This window comes from Acanthopagrus latus, chromosome 14, assembly GCF_904848185.1.
Source record: "Acanthopagrus latus isolate v.2019 chromosome 14, fAcaLat1.1, whole genome shotgun sequence".
Taxonomy (NCBI): Eukaryota; Metazoa; Chordata; class Actinopteri; order Spariformes; family Sparidae; genus Acanthopagrus; species Acanthopagrus latus.
Window position 1 is genome coordinate 12698166 of NC_051052.1, and position 22850 is coordinate 12721015.

The 22850-nt window shown below is 41.2% G+C and overlaps 2 protein-coding genes across 2 annotated transcripts in view; one reads left to right on the forward strand and one right to left on the reverse strand.

Annotated features, from left to right (window-relative positions):
- cacna2d4a (calcium channel, voltage-dependent, alpha 2/delta subunit 4a) overlaps window positions 1-22850 on the reverse strand; it is a 90879-nt gene that overhangs the window by 15760 nt on the left and 52269 nt on the right. The window lies entirely within an intron of this gene.
- The window catches only part of lrtm2a (leucine-rich repeats and transmembrane domains 2a), a 28793-nt gene continuing 23027 nt past the window's right edge, over window positions 17085-22850 (forward strand). Inside the window, exon 1 of the mRNA XM_037122104.1 lies at window positions 17085-17677. The gene's annotated coding sequence lies outside the window, so the exon portion shown is untranslated. The remainder of the gene's footprint in view (window positions 17678-22850) is intronic.

Genomic DNA, 22850 nt, shown 5'->3' on the forward strand with positions numbered 1-22850 from the left:
GTATATAGTCTGACGCATGATAATAATGGATACTCCTTGATTTGACATTTTTAGCTTAAATCGGATGCTACAGTTGCCAAGATGCCATCTATGCATATTGCCATGTTTCTCATCATCTTTGATTATAACAAGGAAATAACTATATGCTTTTGAATAATAACAGGTCGATAAACGTGTTATCTTTAATTACAAAGACTGTTTTATTTGAGATAATGAAATAATTCATTGTGATCTTTTATAAGTGTACATTTCTTTTTTTTTGTCCTCTTTTTGTAATTTGACAAAATTAGGAAATTCATCACGAAATGGTCATGCAAATTGATCTTTTGCCAGCTAAGCGGCTACTCATGAACAAGTTAGTAGAGCTTTTGTTTTTCATGCAGTTTTTGGTCAAATTCAAATCCTCAAACCCAAATTCCAAGGTCAAAGATGACCTTAAATGGTGAAAAAAAAAATACATGGGATGCAGTAAAAACATAACATTCCTAATGCTACAATCACTTCTGTCTGATATGAAGACTGTGCAGCTCTACTGTGAGTAAGTATAGTGAAACTAGTAGAACTAATAGAAATATATACATAGTATCAGTTACAGCACCACTGTGATAATATGTGCAGTTTAAATACTGATGCCTTTCAAAGTAATGGTTGTAACAGCCATCGTAGGCTGTAAATGGAGAGGGAAAGTTTAATTCCAGCAGTTTAGAAGAAAGAACATTAATGAGCTGATTAACGTCCCAGGGTGAGAGACTATTTCTCTCTCTTGGCTCTCAGGCTGGAGGAGTAGAAGAGGACCTGCTGTACAGATCAGCTCTGCCTTCAGAACTCAACTTATGAAAATCCTTTTACAGTAACTGGCCTTCTGAGCCACAGCACCACTGTGTGAACTGACTATTCTTAGACAGTGTGTGTCTGTGCACGCGTACGTGTGCGTCCGACCTCTGCCTACAACATAGCACTCCCAGTCACAAAACATTAAGCCACGAATTAGTGCGCGTTTGTACATGTGTCATGCACACGCACTCACACGCACAAGCAGCAAAGTGATTGCTTGTGTCAGCTTAGGGCCGTACGTCCATCAGCATTTTAGTCAGCGTGGTAATGCAAAAAGGAACTGTAATTGCATAAGTTCTCAGCGCACACATACAGTATACATCCACGCACACACACAACAAACACACACACACACTGCGAGGGAAGATATGACACTTCATATTAGCATCAAAGACTCAGCGTTTTCCTCCCAGCTTGCTTTGAGTACTGCCACACAGGGAAAGCCTCTGTGGTGCTCACAGTACATAAAACACGTATAAACACACTTGCCTGCACACGTCCTCACTCATATAGGCACACAGTGAGCACTTATACCAACATTCGCATTGTCATGTTTTGTACTGAATACAGGCTGTGGATTAATTATTTTAATGGAGTCAGGTGGCAAAAAGGCTTCATTACAGGGGGGGGGTGATTATTTTATGGGCTGGTCATTTTAATGTCTGGTGTGGAAGAAAAAAGAGAGCAGAGTGAAACTGACTTAATTTGTTAGCTGAAGATAAATACATTGGAAACATTTAGTGTTTTACGGTTAGACCTCAGCCAGTAGGTGTTTATGTTTTACTCCATTCGGTAAAAAAATCCTCACAGGGTGCACTGTGTGGAACTCATTGGAATAATTTTCAGTTTCATTTCGGCAGCCAGACATGACTGAATTAATCTAACTTTTATTGCAAACGGGGAACTATATAACTGCACTGAAAAAGTAACTGCATTGAATGGTCCGGTGTTTAGGATTCAGTTGCATCTGGCAGTGTTGTTGCAGATTGTAACCATCTGAACATCCCTCGTCTCACCCTCCCCTGCGGTGGTTAGAGGGGCCTCTCCAGAGCCAGTGTTTCCAGCTCCCTCTGTTGATACAAAAGGTTAATTCTAAGGTAACAAAAACACAACAATCTCAGGTGTTTACACATGAATATAAACACGATTATGAATATCGAATTTAATTTCTGCCAATGGATCCCCTTAAATCAAACACACTGGCCCTTTAAAGTGGATTGTGCAAGTCATGGCTGATATTGATACGGCATGTTGGATCATTGCATCACTAATTGGAGCTAATCACTGTGTAAACCATCAGGGTCATGGAAAGAATTTTATAACTACTGACATTATAAGTCCAAATTTACCCAGCAAAGCCCCAACCACCCAGGTAATGTAGGGCTTGTCACCAATCAAACTCTAACAAAATCATAATGTATCTATGTATTTGCTTTCAAAGAAATATCCTGTAATTTTCTTTTCCCCAAACCAATATCTGGAGCCAGGTTTGCTATTCTGGTGGTGTAAAAATCCCTCTCTTTCAATTTATTTATTTATTTAGGCTAAAACAGTTAAATCTAGTCTAAAAACATCCGCCTTAATCCATCACAGAGAACATCAGGGCTGCATTAGTTTCTTAATAACATTAGTGTTGTAAGGTAACAGAAATAAAAGAGAACCACTGACTGCCTGGAGCCGTACAAAACTAATGTACATAAGAAATATAATACTGCACAGCATGCCTTTGAAAAGGATCAGCAAAAATGCAAAGTACACATAATTTGTAGCCAAGGAGCTAAAATTACACACACCGGTATGGTAAATGAAAAGGGGTATTTCATCTCAGCCCATAGCTATAGGCTGAGTTCAACACAGCTCACTCAATTATGCCTGTAAAATGCTATTAGGAGATGAATTATGGATCAGTAAGGGTAAGAATAAACCATGAGCTGTATCTACTCATGGGGATCAGAACAGATATTATAAGAAAAGGCTCCGACATTCTGTCTGAGGGTATGAGAGTCTGTACACATGCTTGGTTTGTGTGTGGATTCCGTCCAATCTCTTGAAAATCAGTCAGGACATTGAATCGTGGCTGTAATCGGCCTGTAATCAGTCATGTACACAGAAAAGTTTGTTCAGCTAATTGGGGAGTTGTTTATCTGTTCATGCGGCTCATAGGGCCCCAGGGTGGCTGTTCAGAAATGTGTGAAAATCTACTTCACTGGCTAGCAGTATGGACAACAAGAGAACTGTGTTGGTTTGAGGATCCTTCTGTGAATATTGCATATATCATATATAAAGACGCAAAATCAATGCACACGGGATGATCTACATGTGTCAGGTACTCAAACAGCCTCTCCCTCCCATCTCTCCTCCTCTCTCTCTCCTCCTCAATGCTAGTGACCTTGGAGTCATCTCCCACCACTGTAATCTCAGATAAAGTGTTGGAGGGCCATTATGGAGGGCAGCAGTAATCTGCCTTCCTTCCCACTCTGACTTGGAGGCCAAATCTAATTAAAACCATCTCACTGATCCCTTTCGTGTATGTGTGCAGCAATAGATGTTTTTCCCATAATGTGTGTGCAAGCATAACTCAACATTGGTTCAGTTTGCATGCGCACAAGAATATGTATAACCTTGCAAGCATGCAGTTGAAAGGGTGTGTGCGTGTGTGTTTGCTCATGAGCTTCAAACTGTGTGTGCCTGTGCGAAACCGTATCTTGTATGCTTGCAGTCTGAGCTGCAATTAGCGTGAGCTGCCAATCACAGAGGAGTGCACTTTCAACAGGAAATGAATTAATGAGGAAATAAATAAAAAAATTGAAGCAACCAAGAGCTGCAGTTAATTGGTTATTACACTAACGAGATAGAGGGATGAGAGACGGAGGGGTGCAAACTGTGAACGATGGGAAGAGAGAATGTGTGGAAAAGGATGTGGGGGGGTCGGGCACACGGGTAAACAGACAACAGGACCACAGACACAAAACATGGAGGGGTGGGAAGGCAGAGGAAAACAACAAGACAACTGAATGACGAACACAAATAGACACAGAAAGAGTGAGGAGGACACAAAGGCATAATTACACATATTCAGTATCAGTGCAATATCTGGCTAAACAGATAGTGCAGACCTCAGATACATTCAAATTTGTACATCATATAATCATTTCTACAATATGTGTCATATTACATTCACTTTACATGCAAATGAGCTGACTTTCACATCAGGAAGTGGGGGGGTGATGGAGGTCTGAGAGCTGTCTTTCCCTCACGTAAACCAAAGTGTTTTTGTAGCCTGAACCTAACCACAACCAGAATGTAAGGCACAAACCCCAGTATCCATCTGTCCAGTGCTTTGTAAGACCATCAACCACCTCAACCACTTTCCAAAAAGCTCTGTGAGGTACAATGATAACACTGTTTATGCAGCAATTAATCTGAACTTTTATGAATCAGGGCTGCATGGATGTGCGACTAATGCTTACTATTAATGATCAGACAGACAGAAAGAGACACGAAAGGTGACGAGCAGATGGCCTTTTGCTAAATGGAGCAGAGCAGAGTGTCAAGTGTCTGACAGACTGGAAAGAAAGATGGAAGGATGGTGGGAAAAGAAGGAGACACGAAAGGCTATCTGTCTACCTACCTACCTACCTACAGTATCCATCCAACTATCCATCCATCCATCCATCCATCCATCCTTCTGATTTTTCTATTTGGTTAAAACAGAGTGCCGTGACTGTGCAGTTCTATAAATGGATGCGTGCGTATATATTCACACATTTTTGGCATCGTTTGTGTGTGTGTGTGTGTGTGTGTGGGTGTGTTGTGCTGAGTTGGCAGGGGAGGTCAGCTTGTGTTAAATGACCAGCAAGCAGAGTTAGTTTTGATGGTTCCCTAAGCAAGACCCTGGAGTTGAGGCTAAATATATAGATGTCACAACCACACACACACACACACACACACACACACACAGAAAGACAGAGTCAATAAATTAAACTGACACAATGGCTGTGTCTCTGGGCACAGAGGCGACACTGAAAATAGGGCCACTAGTGAGGAGGTCATTTCAGTCTATTCTGTTTCTGTTTCTCTCTCTCTCACACACACACACACACACACACACACACACACACACACACACACACAGATACTGTACTGCAGGCAGAAAAATGCAAGGGGGTAGGGACAGAATACCAAAGAAATGAGCACATTAACAGACACACACAGGTCCAATAACCAGTACAGGTCATCAACAGCACAGACATTGTCATCAAAAAAACAGATTAATTAATGTAATGGAATCACATGACGCGGGTGGGGTGAGAGTGATGGAGTGATGAAGAGGGGCAAGAGGGAGCAAAGGAAAGGAAGAGGGGATGAAAGAGGTCGAGTCGATTTTTAATAATATTATGAGTTGGAAACCCTTTTCATTCCGACCAAGCGCGACTATCAATAATGAAGCGAGCAAGATCAAAAGGTTGTGTGTGTGTGTGTGTGTGCGCGCAAGTACGTGTGTGTTTCTCATTCTTTCCCACATGTGTGTGTCTGTGTCTGAGTATAGAGACAACAAGACAGGTGGGAGGTGTGGAGAGGAAAACAAGACGTTAGGGATGGTGTGTGTGTGTTTTTTAAGGACATGTGAGGACCAGCTCCAAATCTAAGTCACACATACATAAAAGGTAATTCTGCTTTATTAAAGCATCATTTATTTAGTTCTGGCCATCTTTCCTGTTGGTAATAATATCACTAGAGACTGCACTCCATGAAAAGGCTTTACGCCTGTCGTACCTCTGACCACACTCGGCAGCACTGATGACACCCAACAGTGATGTCACAACCTGGGAGTAAATTTCTACATCACTGCAGCAAGATGAAAACCACTGGAGGTCAGGAATAACAGGATGTTCATGGGGTCTTCAGTGACTCTTTCATTTCTGACATGTGAGAATATGGTCGAAGGGGCAAAAGAATATGAGCAGTCAGATATTAAACATATCAGCAACACATCTTTGATGCCAGACAATAAAACCCACCAACATCCAGTAACATCTGGCTTCATCAGGGCACAAGGGGCAAATGACTCCAGTCAAGATGATTATTAGCTCTACCTCCGACTAGGCTGATGGTGAGTTGACGTTTTTCAGTCCCTCTCAGTTCAAGCAGCAATTGATTATTGTTTAGTCATTGTTGAGATTGAAGTTAAAGATATAAAAAGCCGTATCACTGTGACTGTCCTCAAACGCTGCTTTCTACTGTTTCCTGTTCTCTGGCTCACCCGTGATGTCAAACGTGACAACCCAGAAAAAAAAGGAAAGTCAGGAAGAGGGAGAGGAGTCTATGGGCCCTTGTCTGAGGGTTCATCGGGTTTAGAAAACACTGATATATGCAGTAAATGTGGTGTAAAAATGTAACCAAGGTAATATGTTGCTAATCTTATTTGGAAGAGAAAAATGCTTTTTACTTCACTGATGATGACGCAGAATACGTCAGATAACTCACATAAATACTTAATCACAGAGAGCGCAATAGGGATTATGTAAAAAGAGACATAATGTACTGCGAGGTTTTTTCAGTTGACAAGTTATTCAAACCTTGTCCTCGAACCACAAAGTCTTTGCACTCCATTTCACCAATGATTCCACTGAGGGTCTTTATATTAAACTGATAAACGTCTGAATAAAACGATCTGAGAGGAAACATTTCTTAGCTGTTTTATTTTTCCAGCTGGGTTATTCTGTGTACTGATTTAAAGCTCACCACCAACTTGTGTATTCTGTGCTTTGTGTTTGAACCGATTGTGGACAACAAGATTACTGTTTATCGGAACAAATGTCAAAGACTTATCATGTCTCTTTCTTTAATGCCTTATCTCTTTTCTCATTTCTTGTACACACACACATTCACACACTGAGACTACTCTGACAAAGGCGCACAAACACACACACACACACACACACACACACACACACACACACACACACACACACACACACACACACACACACACACACAGATCATAGCTGTCTCACTTAAGAAAAGTCACTTATGTTCTCTTCCTCTCTGTCTCCCTCGCAAACACACAAACACATAATTACAGTTTTTATCCACAAATGCCAAACATTCATCAGTATGATGGAACAGAGTGAGAAGCAGTTCAGAACATCTTTTTTTTCTCGTCCTTCTTTTGACTAATTTCTACCACATCTTTCTTGTCTCCTGTTCTTTCCGACAGTGTGACCCTGTGAAAACTAAATCTCTGCCTCATCGTTATTCATCTAAACCTTACCAGTAATGTCTCAACATCTGACATCTACAGACGCGTCATACTGAAATCTGCATTTTACTTGCCTCATGGCCAAGAAGAAAAACTACCACAAGATGACACACAGTATTAAAGCTAGATACTCACAATAATGGTGCTTGTAAAGAAGACAAAGAGGCTAAAAAAGAGTTCTGTGATTTAAAGGAAAAAGTAAGTTAATTACTTTATTGCTGTGACGTGTTGTTGATGAATCATTGCTGAAAGAACAACAAGATGCAAATTCCCACTTCATTCTTTAAAATCGGCTAATAAAGCTGACTTAGAGGTACTGTGATTGGTAATTAAATCTCTGATTAGTTACTGAACAATTAATGGGTCTAGAAAACTAATAATTTATTATAAATTTATTATAATAATTTTAAACAATTGTAATTCAACTGACTACACTGAGAGACATGCTTCTTACTTTGAGTTTTATTTTGAAATTTTGCCTGGAAAGGGCTGACTTATTTTGCTCTCTTATTCAGTTAGGCAAGCACAAACAGACAAAAGTACAAAATTGCCATCAAATGTATTAAATATTACATCAACCTTCGTTCAGAGTTCAAGCTGTATCTCTAGGTCTAATTTACCTGAGCAGATACAATAAGTAGATCAAATTTCTGGTTTCATGCCAAAGAACTGACTTCTGTACACCTCTTCTCTTAATGTTGGCAACGTAGAAACTGAAGATTTTTCTTTAATCGAAAGTAATTGTGGATGAGGGCATCGTTTAACTGACTAACATCTCCCATCTCATATACTTTTTTCAAGACATTGACAAAGAAACAAATCTCACTCCACAAACAAAAGAACTGAGCAACCCGTCAACTTCAATGCCTAAATTAGTGTTTGAGTTTCCCTGAAAGCTGCAGTGCTGCGTTGAACAATGCCTGAACAGATCCCCGTGACTTTCTCATGGAGAATGTTCAATAAAGTCATGTTGCCATGCAACAAACACTGCACCAGCCAGCAAAAGGAGTTATGGCAAATCCTGGTCGACTCCTCAGAGAGAGAGAGAGAAAAAAAGTTCAGCATCAGATGATTATAATGATCGGTTTGAAAATAAAACCTTGACATCTGAACACACATGCACAGTTCAGCGCTTACTTTCACGAACACACTGACAACTGATGCACCAGCACATAAAAAAAGAAAACAGTGCATTCAAAGAACCGTTTAAACTTAAAGCCTCACAGGTGAGGAAATACAAAAAGAAACACAGGCACACACGTTCTCAGTTAACCACATACACAAACAGATAAGCACTACTGATCTTTACTCATTTAACTAATACAACAGATGAATAATTCAATCTGACCTTTGACCTTAAACTCCGCAAAGTCTAGTAATCATTGTTTTTGTGACAATTTTCAGGAGAGAGGCACAAAAACACACCTCTGTGCTGAAGCTCACTAACCTCAGAGGAGTCGCCACAGGCTGCACTGACATCATGTTACCAAAGCAACAGGCAGAGGCCTGGGATTGGATAAAAAGGATGATGACTCAACCTCCCTCCCTCATCCTCCTCTCTCTCACCATAATCTCTCCCTCTGTCTCTCACTTTCTCATGCGCAACTTTTTGAACGTCAAGGATGCAGACGAAGGCACGCGCACGGGCAGAGCCACATGATATTTTTCAATTAGAAGAATGGGAACGGTGGCACGTGTCCGCTTGGAATAAGTAGCTTTGAATTATACACACAGGAGGTGCACTCGCAAAGACACACACGCAGACAGAATAAGGCTACAAATGTGTGCTAAATAATCTCATAAGTAGGTACCACGTTACCTGTGGAGCACGTACCAAATGCTACATCATAAACATAAAAAGAGAAATGAAGTCATGTGTTTACAGAGCTGTGTTGATGGGTTTCTTTTATTGTCCACTGACATGACGAAAAGACAGGCGAAGGATTCTGTCCGCTCCGTTTTTCTGTAGGTGACAGAACCAAAGTGATACAGTGTTAAACGGCCACCCTGTCTCTTTAAAATGGAAATAAATGCTGTTGACACTGGCGGTAGATGTGTGTGTGGACGTTCTAAGTCAGCAGAGCCTACCTTAAGTTAACCTAGTTTCACAGCCTCCTTGAGCGGGCCTGTTGGAGGCACGCTCACTAAATCATTCATAGTGGAGAGACAGGGAGAAACATGTTCCTGTGTGTGTTTGATAGAGAATAAAGAGTAGATGCAAAACGCTGCACTCTGTCCTCTGTTCTGGATGTTCAGATGGCAGTTTGCACTCATAACAGGGCTATTTCATCAGACATCAGGAAAGAAATTAAAGCGGCAACAATTTGAGGCCCTAATTTGCTGTGAAATTCAATTACCTACTCAATCTTTTATAATGCGAAAAGGAGATCAACATGGCAACATCACAATGTCACGATGGAAGACCTTGAGTATCTGAATTTTGGGTGAATTCGTCAGCATATTCAGCCACAATCCAGGCAGAAAATAAATGTTTTTGCACACGTACGATGGCACCAAACGTGAACTTGTGTAAATCTGCTTTTACTGATGTTTTTGGCCACCCGAGGGCAGCAAAACAAACTGTAAAAACAACACTGACATACAATCACCTCATGATGTTGATACAGTGAAGGTGTTGACAACATGCGAAAATTGCACATCTGTCCAATAGTCATTCCACTTAAAAGTCTGGGGTCTTTAGCTGCTGAACGCTCCACTATGTTCACCAGCTAGTCACAATTTCTTTGGTTTATTTCGCCGACAGCAGCTGGCAGAAGCCATGAAAATTAACCAAAACTGTAACAGACAAGCGCTGTGAAGCTCTGTGGAGCTGGGGGTGATGGCACGGCCGGGCGATTATCATCTGTGGGGTTTGTCAATACGGGTAACTGCTTTCACATTATCATTGTTGGTATATAAATATTGATTTGTGCTGATTTAAGGAGCTAGACAAGTGCTTCAGTTTGGACAAAGCCAGGATTGCTTTTATTCCTTGCCTCCGGTACAAGACGTTTTTATTGACCGTCTCGAATAGAAAGCGAACAAGCATTACTAAAAATGTCAAATTATCCCTTTAAGGTAAAGGAAAAACACTGAAATAGAGAAAGAATTATAAACCCATGTTTTCCTCTCTCCTCCCTTTTCCATCTACTTCCATGTTTCCTCCCTCAACATCCCCCCGCCACTCTCCTGTTTCTGTCTCCCTCTCTAAAATGACAGATGGTGCTTGCTCACCTCTCCTCGACTTATCTCTCAATTATCCCTCTCTCTTTTTCACTCGATTCTTCTTTTGATACTCTTGTTGCTTGTCTCTCTCCCTGTCTCTCTCATTTTACTCCCTGTACCTCTGCTGTTCCCCTGCTCTCTCTCTCTTTCCATCACCTCTTCTCTGCCTTCCTCTTGCTTTCCCTCCCTCACTTTCGTCTCCCGTCCGACCCACGCCACTCTCCGTCTATCTCTCTCTCTCCCCCTCTTCCTCCCCTCTAGGAAATCCCTCTCTACCATCTGTCTGGCTGTGATGAATTCTGAGCCTTTCAGAACAAATCAACTTGGCCAAATTAATGAGACTCTCCAAGGGGATAAACTTTGTGTGAGCGTGTGCGAGAGAGTGCTTGTGTGGGAGAGTGAGTGTGTGCACCTAAAATGCCTCATAATCCGCTGTGCGCACCACTTAATTTATCCTGCAGTGACAGATAGCATGTTACAGGGAAATACAACAGACAAGGCTGGCTGCACACATTCAGTTTCTTAAACCATTGCGGGTCAGGACCCAGGATGGGCCTGTTTTTGGCCGTCCTCACACACTAACTGCTGCTAGACACTACGTTCACTTTCAGCCACACGTTACAAAAATTAGGTTTCAACGCAACTACCAGCATATATTTTTGGGGACCAATTTCATGGCTGCATCACAAGTCAAGCTTGGACTATACGGAGCCTCTAGTCTGGCTACTAGCTACGATTTAAGCGGTCCGATTGCAAGAAGCACCAGTGCTGCTGGAGGGAAGGCAACATGTCATTTTGCTTTAAGTGTTTTTAGTGAGCTATAAACAAGCACATATGGTGTTTCAAAGGGAGGCAAAAAATCACTGATAAAAAAGGCTAATTACTAATCAGCAAAGCAGTTTAATCACATTTGTTTCACTTGTTCAGTTAATTCAAGAAAATATTCAGCATTTACTAAACAAAAAAAACAACAATTAGTATTCAGAATGTTCGTGAAAAGATATACTTTTCAGGCACAAATTCTGTGAGTGTTTTATCACTGTACATTAGCATAAGTATTATATCAGGTTTTATGCAAATGGTGTGATTAATGTTATCACACTGCAGTTAAACTGCTGATTACGTTCAGTAAGTATTGCATATACGTAAATACGTTGTCTCTTAAAGGCCGAGAAAATTGGCTGTAAATAAGGTGTCTGAAAAAATAATCCTGTTGCTGTTATCAGGTTATCTCAGTTTGAGCTTAAAGGCTATTCATTTGAGACAGAAATTCCAAGTTGACTCATATTTGAGTGAAACACTAAATCGCTGGTGTATAGCCTTCAAGTTCAATGCAGGAAGTATACTAGGACATGTCTGTCCTAACATTAGAGTTTTTTAAACATAATGCAGCATTTTATGTTTGAATTTCCCAAAAATGTTAATGGTCCTATATTGTGGAAAGAAAGATTTCCATGTCTTTTTCATTTTAAAACATGTTTAAGTGCTAAACTAAAACAGTGAAAGTATCAAAAGATGCCTTTTCCAACAAGCAGTACTTTTCCTGGAAACTCAACGCCATTTAAAACTTTGACTCAATCCAGAATAATCACTTCATAGGCCAGAAAATAGCATTTACTCTAAAGTGACACTTTAAATAAAGTTAATAAAATAAAATGCTTTACACAATGTTCTAAAAGTGCTCTGAAGCTAAGGAGGAAAACAAGAATCCCAGACATATATTTTAAAAGAACAAAACGCTGAAGCAATGGGAATACAATACTCTATTCAGTAAGAGCCTCTCTGAAAAACTGTGTTTCAAGGCATGAATTAAAACATGATTGATTCCTAACGGAGCAATCCTCATTGACCAGATTGACCAAAGGGCCATAAAACTGTCTGGTCAATATGAGGCTGATTCAAGGATGATATAAAACGCTGATATATGGGAACAGAGACACCAATGACTCCTTGAATGGGGTCATAGGCATATACAATTTCTGTGTGTGCATGTGTGTGTGTGTGTGTGTGTGTGTGTGTGTGTGTGTGAAGATGGATAGAGCCTTGAAGTCACTTGCTCCGTGCAGGAACACGCAGTTGTAGCACTAAACGTGCCTGGCCAGACCCAGTGCTAATACAAAGACTAAAGCCAATTCATCTTCACTGACACTCGCCCAATAGCACAGTAAATTACAGCGCGAGGGAGGGGGTGGCGGTGTTAAAAGATAGAGTGAGATAGAGATGAGGGAAGAGACAGAATTGGTGGAGGAGAGAGAGACAAGGAAGAGGGATGTTGCAGAAAAGGGAGAAATGATGCACATCCATGCACAGAAACTCATAATGAATGCAACAGAATGGGTTGTATTTCATATATCATCGATATTAGAGGCAAGGAGTGCTGGGATTTAATCATGCCTCCTGGATAATAAATAAACCAATACTCCTGTAGCTAGGGAATGAAAAAATCTGATAGGGAAATGCTGGGTACAAATATAATAGTCAGACAAAAAGGTTATAAAAGAACACGTTCTTGCTCCAAACCACTGCCGATCATCATTTTTCATAACATGTTTTCCCTGCATCATTGATGGAACACAACCGGCCATAAAAGATGCCTTGGCAGAAAGGGCTGGCACTGACAATGGACCCTCAAGCCAGAAGACCTCTTCGCCAGACACATAAACAGCCTGGAAAAAGTGGACACATCCCTTGGAGGACCAAATAAATCAACCTCACCTCACGTTCTTATCTGGTGCTAAAAACCTTCTTCCCCCTTAATCAGCGAACACACTCTCACAGGAGCTGCCTGAAGACATTGGACCAGTCACAGTCTATACACTGTTGTTTAAACTAACTTTTATAAACTCAATGCCAGTGAGGATACCATTTTTAACACCTTGGGCAGTATAGACTTGGAAAAAGTTTTGTCCAGCTATGCCAGGCTTCCATTGTAGTTCAAGATTCCTCATTTTCCCAAATGCTATGGCTCTCTGGCCATGATCAGAGGCCTTTGCTGTGCTTATCCTAAGAGGGTTCATAGTGTAGAGTCAAAGTGGAGAGAGCCTAGTGAAGGTCATTAGTGATTTGTGTCATTCAAATAAAAGGCAGTCGCACATTCTTTGGAGGCAAAGTAAGAGTCAAACTTGATGATCAAATAGGATTTGGGCGCAAGAAGCCTTTATCTGCTCTTTCATCCATCATGGATTGCGTTCAGATTACATCACAGACAGCTGTCATTTCATGCGCTTCACACCGAGAGGTCATTGAAAAACGTCAAAGACAAACTTGAAACAGATTTTAGAGACGAGTGCAGAGTCGGGACATACATTTCAAGTGCTACCATAAAGGGCCAAATTAAATGTGATCCAAACAGGAAGTCCTGACAAGAAACTCCTGGTCACAATGGCGGCATAAGACAGAAATCACATTTGTTGGGTCAGAAATTGCATACTATGCACTACAAACCATATACTGTATACTGCCTTGGTCGTTATCCGCCATTCTCATTATGTTGTTGCTGCTGTCAGCACTACAGCATTGCATTGTGGGATATTTATTCCGATGTAGTGCCCAGTCCTTACATACTGTTATATTTCCCAATATTTTCCAATAGTAAACAGTACAGATGCTAGTTAGCTGAGTTCCTTATTTTCTCTATGATGAATCACCTGCTATGTCCCATGTTTACTAGGAAGTCAAAGTTACTAGAGGGCGAAAATAGGATATGTCACCATTGACAGATGACCAGATGAAAAACACCATTACCTTGAATATGGATTTTCCGGGTTGGACACAGTTGGGGATAACGTAAGTATGGAACTGAACTGAATATATACACAGGTCTAGCTGTTTTTAGACATGTGCGGGGATGTTATATAATATGCCTTTAGGATTGTTTTCTATATTTGGTGCAATGTGTCCTTGAGCCTGGCACTAAATTCACAGTCACTGAAAGGTTGCGTCACTGTGGGTAACCCTGGTCAGTGACCTCTGCACTCTGAAGAGGATGGGGCAGGACTAATTAGAGGACTAATTACCCCTTTGGGACAACACACGTATGCACACACACGCACACACACACACACACACACACACACACACACACACACACACACACACACACACACAAACACACAGAAATCACTGTTGCTGTTATAAAAGCAGATGTTCTTCCTTGTATAAAATATCCCTCAACAATAATAGAAAACAAAATAAAACTTTTATGTGGAACGGGATATTGCGTTTCCACTGCTATTCCAGTCATCTCACCATTTCATAACTACCATTGAAGAGTGTGTCCTATATAGCCAGCACTGGCACAGCTACTGTACTGGCAGCTAAAACAGAAATCTATTTGCCAGGAAGTACATTCAAGACTGGTGAAGCCAGCACAGCGCCCACATTTAGACAGGAAACCAGAGGACCCATATTCAGGTTGTATTTGTGTGTGTGTGTGTGTGTGTGTATGTTGGGCAGTTGACCAGTCTAGTGTTTTAATTGGCCTGTGCAAAGCCATGAGGCTGGCGACAGACAGTCATGTGTGCAAACCCCGGAAGGTGTATCGGTAAATGCTGCTGACTAGTAATTAGAAAGGCTAGATAATGTTGCCTTAAATCCATTTTATAATATGCTGTTTTCAGTTGTATTGGTAAGTTTTTTCTAATAAATAAATCAATGATACTTGTTTGTCTTATGCAGGTTCATTGCTTATCTATATGTCCCGATATTCTACAATATGACCAGTTAGAGGTTCTGGACTAACAGCTGATTGTTTGGTTCCAGCTGGATCCAGCTAAGTTTTTTGTGCTCCTCTCAGTTCATCATAAAGGATTCAGACAGTTTATTGAACTTTTTAAGATATGAGTACATTTGGAGTCTTGTCTCTGTCCATCTAAGTCATATATTTCCTCCCCTTTTACTATGTTTTGGTTTCCGGCAAGGGAAATGTATAGCTTTATAAATACATAGTTGAGCTAAATGTGTCAATGTGTTCACCATCTTGGTTCTGTTTGCTGGACTCATACTGCAGTTGGCAGCAAGGCTGATCAAAGAGGTGTGAGTGAATCAAAACATTGCAGAGGTGTGAAACTACAACCGTGAGCTGGAACCCTTGTGGTTGTACACTGGTATTACAGGAGGAAGACACTTCTCTCAGAAATGTTCTTTGGCCATGTACAGACATCAGCTGCAGAGAGGGCTTAAGTTGCAAGTTTAATTCTGGCCTGAAGTTACTCATGGAATTAATGATGATTAGTGACAGCTGAAAAGATCTGCCACTGGCAATGTCAGTAACTTTAACCTTTAAGAATGACGGTTAGCACCAGTTAAAAATGAGAAGCTTTAAACTACCTGAATGTTCCTCGCTGAGCACCGCTTGCATCCTATAAGGAGAAAAAGAGGCGAGACAACAGATGTGACATGAAATTTGTTGGCGCTGGAGATTAACGAATCTCGAATCCGTGGATTTTGCCAGCCTTGCCGTCTGAACTCGGAGTCACTCGCACAGGTGCAGCCAAATTTCTCATATTCACACGCCATCATATGCAGCGAAAAACGCTGCACTGTGGAGCCAAATGATTCACATGCTCATCAACGGCACAATGTGTGTGTGTCAACTATGATTCAGTCCATGCATGGAAGCCGCCAAGTAATTATATGCGGTGTGCAAACAAACACACATTCCCCCCAACCAGTTCAGACCCACCCTCTCTTCCCCCCACCACCCTCCATGCTTCTGTCTATCACTGGTGTCTGTCAAAAAAAAACATTTTTGCTGTCTCACAATGACTTCCACTGCTGAAAACAAACTGCACACTGACTTGAGGAACGCCGCACTGACTCGCATTCATTTCTTGAGGATTTGACCTTAACCATTATTCCAATATTTACTCCAAAAATATATATTTTTTTGCCTTGTGAGGACCGGCTTTTTGTCCTGACAATGAGAGTGATACAAGCACATTCTGAGACATGTGTGCACATAAATTCAAATGCACAAGATCAACACACACACACACACACAAAGGCAGCCGTTACGAGACCTGCCACAGGGAATAGAATGAAAATGAAAGCCGAGCAAGGGAGACGTGAGGGGAAAAAAAGAGAAAAAAAGAGGGAGGAGAAAAGCCCATGTGGCAGAGGGAGATTCTCATCTTCACTGAAATCAGCTGATCCCTCCCTCCCTCCCTCCACTTCTACGGCTTTCTTTCTCGCATCCCTCTTTCTGTCTTCTATCCCTCCCAGTCCTCTGCCTCCCTGTTTCTCCTCCGTCTTCCGACCTTTATCTCAGTTCAACCAACCTTCTCTCTATTTCTCTGACCACCTCTCTCTCCCTTCACTTTCTCCTTGCCCTCCCCTTCCCCTCCCACTCCTCCTCCCTGTATTCCTCTATCTCTCTGGGCTTTCACTCTTTCGTATTATCACTCTCTCTGTATTCCACCGCCCTCTTCCTCTCTCTGTCACAGTGGGAGAGCTGCAGGCAGACAGAGGCAGCATACACTAATGTTACTATATTTGACAAGACACACACACACACACACACACACACACATATTCTCCTGCCACATGCACGACTGCACAAACATACGGAAAAGAAGAAGGGGAGGTGGGGGCACACACACACACACACACACAAACATGCAGACACACCGGAAAGACAGCCCTCAAGTGTACATGTGTGGATAAACAAACACACACACGTGCACACACACACACAAACACACTCCGACGCGTGCTGAGTGCAGGAATCACAAACATAGCGACACACACACAGAAGGGCTAACGGATGACGCCAGCAACCTAACGCTGTCGTTCTCTCTCTCTCTCTCTCTCTCTCTCACAAACACACACACATACTCTGTCTCTCTCTTTTTCTCACACACACACACACTCACGCCTCCCAGTCACACACGGCAGTGCACAAGCCAGCGAACAGGACGGCGCTGGACGTATCATTCAGATAGGGAATAGATCGGAAGAAAAGGATTAACTATCTCCATCCCTCTCCCTTCTATACGGACCTTATCCTCTCTTCCCTCCTCTTGTGTCTCTAAGCCTCTCTTCACCTCGTTTTTTTTTTTTTTCTACAATCCCTCATTTTTCTCTACACAATCCCTCCTTTTTTCACAATTCATTGGTGGGCTGAAGGGGGAAGCTGGGGGGGATTGTCTATATACAGAAAGAAGGATTATTCTTTCATTTGACCAGGATCTTGAATGTATGGATTTCTTCAACTGAAGAGGGTTTTTTTTATTCTATTTTGTATCCTGTGAGTAATTTTTGATATACATATATATTTTATTTTTTTTACATTTTGGAGATATTTTTTGGGGGTACGGCTGATGGCAGAGAGCTGTAAGGCTGATATTTAGTCTAAAGGTAAGTCTGTTTGTGTGTGTTAGTTCTCTGCTTCTCACTCTCTCACAAACACACACTTCATTTCACTGCTCCTCATCTCATCTGACGTCTGGAATTGAAGATGTAAAATGCCACAAAGAGTACAACAAATGGGCATTTTTGATGGGACTTAAAGTGCATGCTGAGAGAAGGTGGACGCTAAATACCCCAGTCCTTGACCAGTGTTATAAATACACACAACATGCACATTCACTGTAAATTTTTTGGGGGGCTGTGGTTTTACGGCAAAGCTTGCAGAGGTGAGAGCATCACTGGTGTATTCACAGACAAGCATGGGCGTATGATCTTTAGTTTATTTATAATTTCCAGCTAAGCAAGAAAGAAGTACGCAGATGAAGACAAGCAGACCTTACAAAAAAAATAGATTATACTGTAAAGATGCTCACAGCTCTAACATTTGAAAATAACACGAACAACAGCTATCCTGCAGGGCATCATCAGTAAATGATAACAAGATACTAGGTAACACTATAGGGCATTGGTATTTATTCCTTCCTTCCTTAACCAGTTGATTTAAAAAGAAAAGTCTTATGGTAACTCTTTGACTTGTACCAAAATTGCCCGGCTAAGGTTAGCATCGCTAATGCAGACAGGCTCACATCTAACATAGCACCCAAATATGTTTTTTAAAATTGTATGAGGTATTTAAACATGGCAGCCCTTGTGTTCCAGTTACGCTCGCTCAAAAATGCCAAAAATAAAAACAAAAACAAAAAGTTCTGACCACCTCCTATTCCGAAGCATGTGCAATAATGTTTGTATCTAGCTCGACACAGGTGACTGAACATAAAGATCATGTCTTTATGCACCTTTTCTGACTATATATTAGGTCTTAAAACTAGAATATTGAGAAACTCAAAGGATGTAAATCTGCATGACGCTCAGGATATTTAACATCAATTTCTTCTGTAATGGACGTGTCTGGTAAAGTGTCTCTAAACCCCAAGGGGCCATGTGACCTGCAGGTCTGACTGCACAGTGCTGCTGTAACTCTGGGAGCTAGAGCTGTGCTGACTTAATGATAATATATATATATAATAGATTGCTTAAATTCGACAGTTTCTACATTCATTACACAGAGATAGAGAGCCCTACAGTCATGTGTTAAACTTCTGCCCTTTCTTCTCTCTTACTTGCACATTTCTCTGACCTTCACAGCATCTTATATAATTTTAATCCATTTAAAACCCTTGACAGGTTCTATTACTTGGTGTCATGATGATTCTCAGTCTAGTACCTGCCGCTCGGTTGTGTGCTACAGTTATTTTACCTGCTGTAAAACCCCGCTGTAGACTCTAACCCTTGCTTTAAAAATGTGTGATATAAAAATGATTTACTTTCAAAAGCTGCACTGTGATTATACCATTATGCAGTGGGTGTGAGGCACTCCACCCAAATGTCCTCAAGGCTCTTGTGCCTTTCTGCATTAGCTAACAATTAATGGGAATTGTCAAAATGTCCTCTGTAATGCACTCTAACATGAACCTGGAGAAAACAATAATCATCACTATCCGGCTTCATAGTTAGTGCTGTAGCTTGACATGTCTACTAAAGAGACAGCTAACATCTGAGACCAGATGACACTGACTCATCCAAAATTTGCTCATTAAATCGCTCCAAATTGATTGTGCTTGAACAGACAACAGATCTTAAAATCACAAACATATCCTGTTTATCTACTTGTTAAAAAAGTTCACAGTTAATACATTAGAAAGGTCAATAAGAATATGTACTATTTCCATGACTGAATAAATATGCCTTCCTGAGAGGAAAATAAGGTCCCCGGAACAATGATTGAAGCTAGAAAAGGTGGCAGGTCCAGCAAATTCAAAAGTCAACAAAGTAAAACAGAAAGAAATTGTGTTTTCATATAAGGTCAGTTTGTTTATTCAGTTCATTCAGTCATGAAAACGAGCTTATTTATTTAGTTTGTTTAAAAAATCAATCAAGGGAATTTTTTCTCTTTTGATAACAAAAAAAAACAAACAAACACAAAGATAAGTCATACTTCCTTTCTTTTAGCACGTCCTTAACCAGAATGTGCCTGGCAGGTGACACACGTGTTCAAGCCTACATGTCCACGTACGCTTTGGCACAACGTGTGTGTATATGAAAACACTCTTACAACGTGTGTGAGTGTTTATGCACAGTGTGTGTCTGAATGCCTACATGAATGTGTAATTATATATCTGTACATATTTGTACACCATGTGCCTGTCAACACATATGTGGCTCTATTTGTCAAGCTATCGGCATGTGCTTGTGTGTGTTTGTGTGTTTAAGTGTGTTGTGTTGCTCCCTGTTCTATGTAAGAAAGCCATTAAAAATTGATTGAGGGGAGCTCGGCAGCCTCCCTCCGCCTTTGTTAGCGACCTGCGCTGTTCGACACACACTCATGCAAACGCATGATCATACAATAGCAGGTATGTGCTGAAAACTTTTAGTTATTTTGACATTTTAAATGCATTTGTACTCTCTTCTGTAGAGGGAGGTTTTGTTTTGTCAAATCGACTGACATTTCAAACAAGGCTTGAATTAAACCCCAGCCAACTGCCAAATGCTATTGTAGGTGTGTAAGGAGCGAGCAAATGGTAGAGCTGAAGGTGAATGATTGGGCTGTGTGTTTACAGCTATGATGTCACTCATTCAGCAGGCTACACACCCACATTCGAACATCCACCTGCACTTGCCTTCACACATGGGTAGACGTCCTCTCGTGTGCAGGTGGATTTCAATTTAGTGGCAAATTGGACAGAGTTCCGCCCATATTGATTAAAACTATTAGTCAAGCCAAGTGGACATGTCACAAAAACGATTAAACACTCTGAAAAATGGGCTCATGTGGGCAAATCGGGGAAAGATGTCCACACACATACACAAGCACTAAATGGCTGTGTTGGACATTTTCAGCTGTTGTGCAGTCATTATATACTTTAAATCATATCATTCAGAACTGGAGAAGGCAAACACACAAACAAGCATATCAATGAGTGTAGCTACTGCAGATTAATTAACATTTAACGGTAATCTAAATGTTTTAATTAACTTTGTGATAAGAAAAAAAAAAGCGACAATGACGGCCGGAATCCGTGCTCTGGAAATAGATTTGCTGAATCACAAACTATGCATCCGTCGAGCATGAATAAAAGTAAGAACATTACTGAACCTGTCCTCATCTTGCTTCTTTCAATATCTACAAACTCTACCAGCATCATAAACTTGCCGGAGAATACACAAGCAGCCCCAGCTGACCAACCGCAGTTGGTGGTCCCGACTTGTTATCTGAGCCCCAAGGGCGTGTGGCAAAATTTTGGAGGAAAAGCACGTCGGTGCTCTGCACGAAGCCGCTTCACCACCCCGCAGAGTTTAAATCCAGCTTAAGTGCGGACAGGAAACAGTTAGTGGAATAAACAGGATGAAAAAATAGGCTGGAAAGAGGAGAGGAGAGAGACGAGGAGCCCAGGGAAGGGGAGGAGGTGTTACTTGATTCCCCCACACGCAGGCCACCCTGGCACCCAAGTATTTACACGTGTGTGGGCGACTGTGTGCATGGGTGCATGTGTGGACTTTGGCTGCCCTGGTGTCCAGGTCAAATTGGTAAAAAAAGCTTTCTGAGAATAGCCTGACAACCATTTAACATGATGGGAACTGATTGGCGAACAGTGACATGTTGCTGCAGAGGTGACCTGCTACACCTCCGAGACATCATTTTAAGGACATTTCCAGCTTGATTGCACACATGATACATTTTTCTGGCACATTTAACTATCTGTACCGATGAATCATGAATCAATCATATTTTCACTCGCACAGTTTGAATCATCCACTCTCATTTGTGTATACAAACAATGAGAAGCAAGCAATCAGGAATGAGAGGGTAACAAACAACAATCAGACAACAAAGTTATTATAAACTCTTCAGCCAACGCAATCACCAGAATAAATGCTGGTAAGGTTTGTTTCTGCAAACCAGACATGTTCAAAGTTAAGAATTCCTTTATGATGCAACTTTATGTTGGCAAGTCATTTTTATGTAATGACAACACTGTGCTTACTAACCAACTAAGTTAGGGTTAGGAAAGGCTCTGTTTGTTAAGTTACGAACAGAGATTTCTTGCCTCCAAACATTGAAACCATACAGTGGTCTCACGCTTACAAATGTTGAAACGCCATCTTGAACAGCGGTCTCACACATGTCAATAAATGGTATACGCGTATGAATTTGTATGTATCCATGGTCTGCAGAAAAGTAAGATGCCAACACTGTCTTCTGAAGTCATTTAGAAAAGACAGATTAATTAAATTTTTTTGCTTAACTAACACGCTGCTTCCCCGCCAAACAGTTTTACTCCCCAAAATAAATCAAAATAAACACATGCAAAGCCATGAATCATTTGATAAAAGGCCAACATGCAAACCAATCGAGGCAACACTTACAGTCCCAGAGCTGAAACAGAAATTCAAGATTGATTTCACACAGCTTGAAATAGCTACAACAAAGGAAAAATAGCTTTCATCACAATGTGCGAAGAATGCCTGGGTAAATGTGGGACAGTTTATGAGTGAAAATCTAAGTTATGGAAATGCAAAAAAAACAGCAATAAATGTCAAATTAAAGAAATTACGATTAATATCACATTTGAAGCAGAGAGAGGATGTTTCCCGAATTCCTTGAGTCCCTTCCTTGCATTTCTCATCCGCCCTTCTAAATTGTTTAAATGAAGCTCGTGTGCTCGTTTGAAATAGAACAACTCAAATTCCCCAGCAGAGCCTCGCTAATGTGACTTTAATCACATGCAGGAAATCCATCTGGCGAAATACGCTCGGTACATGCCTGCGTTCCTTTGTCAGGCGGCGGCAAAGGAGACGGCGGCAGAGAGATTGAAACGAGAGGGATGGGAATACTGAATATTGATAGGTGAGGGTCATAAAGAAAAGATAGGAAGACAGAGGAGGAGGTGTTGGAGGGAGGAGGAGGAGGTGGGGACGCTCAAAATGCAGGGGGAATATTAAGAAAGAGAGGAGGGAGCTGATAGATTAGACGAGTGTTTTATGTTTCGTTCAGTGTCTGGCAGGTACTAATAGCAATAATGATAACACAAAAAGCACCACAGGGGTTCACGCACACAACCTC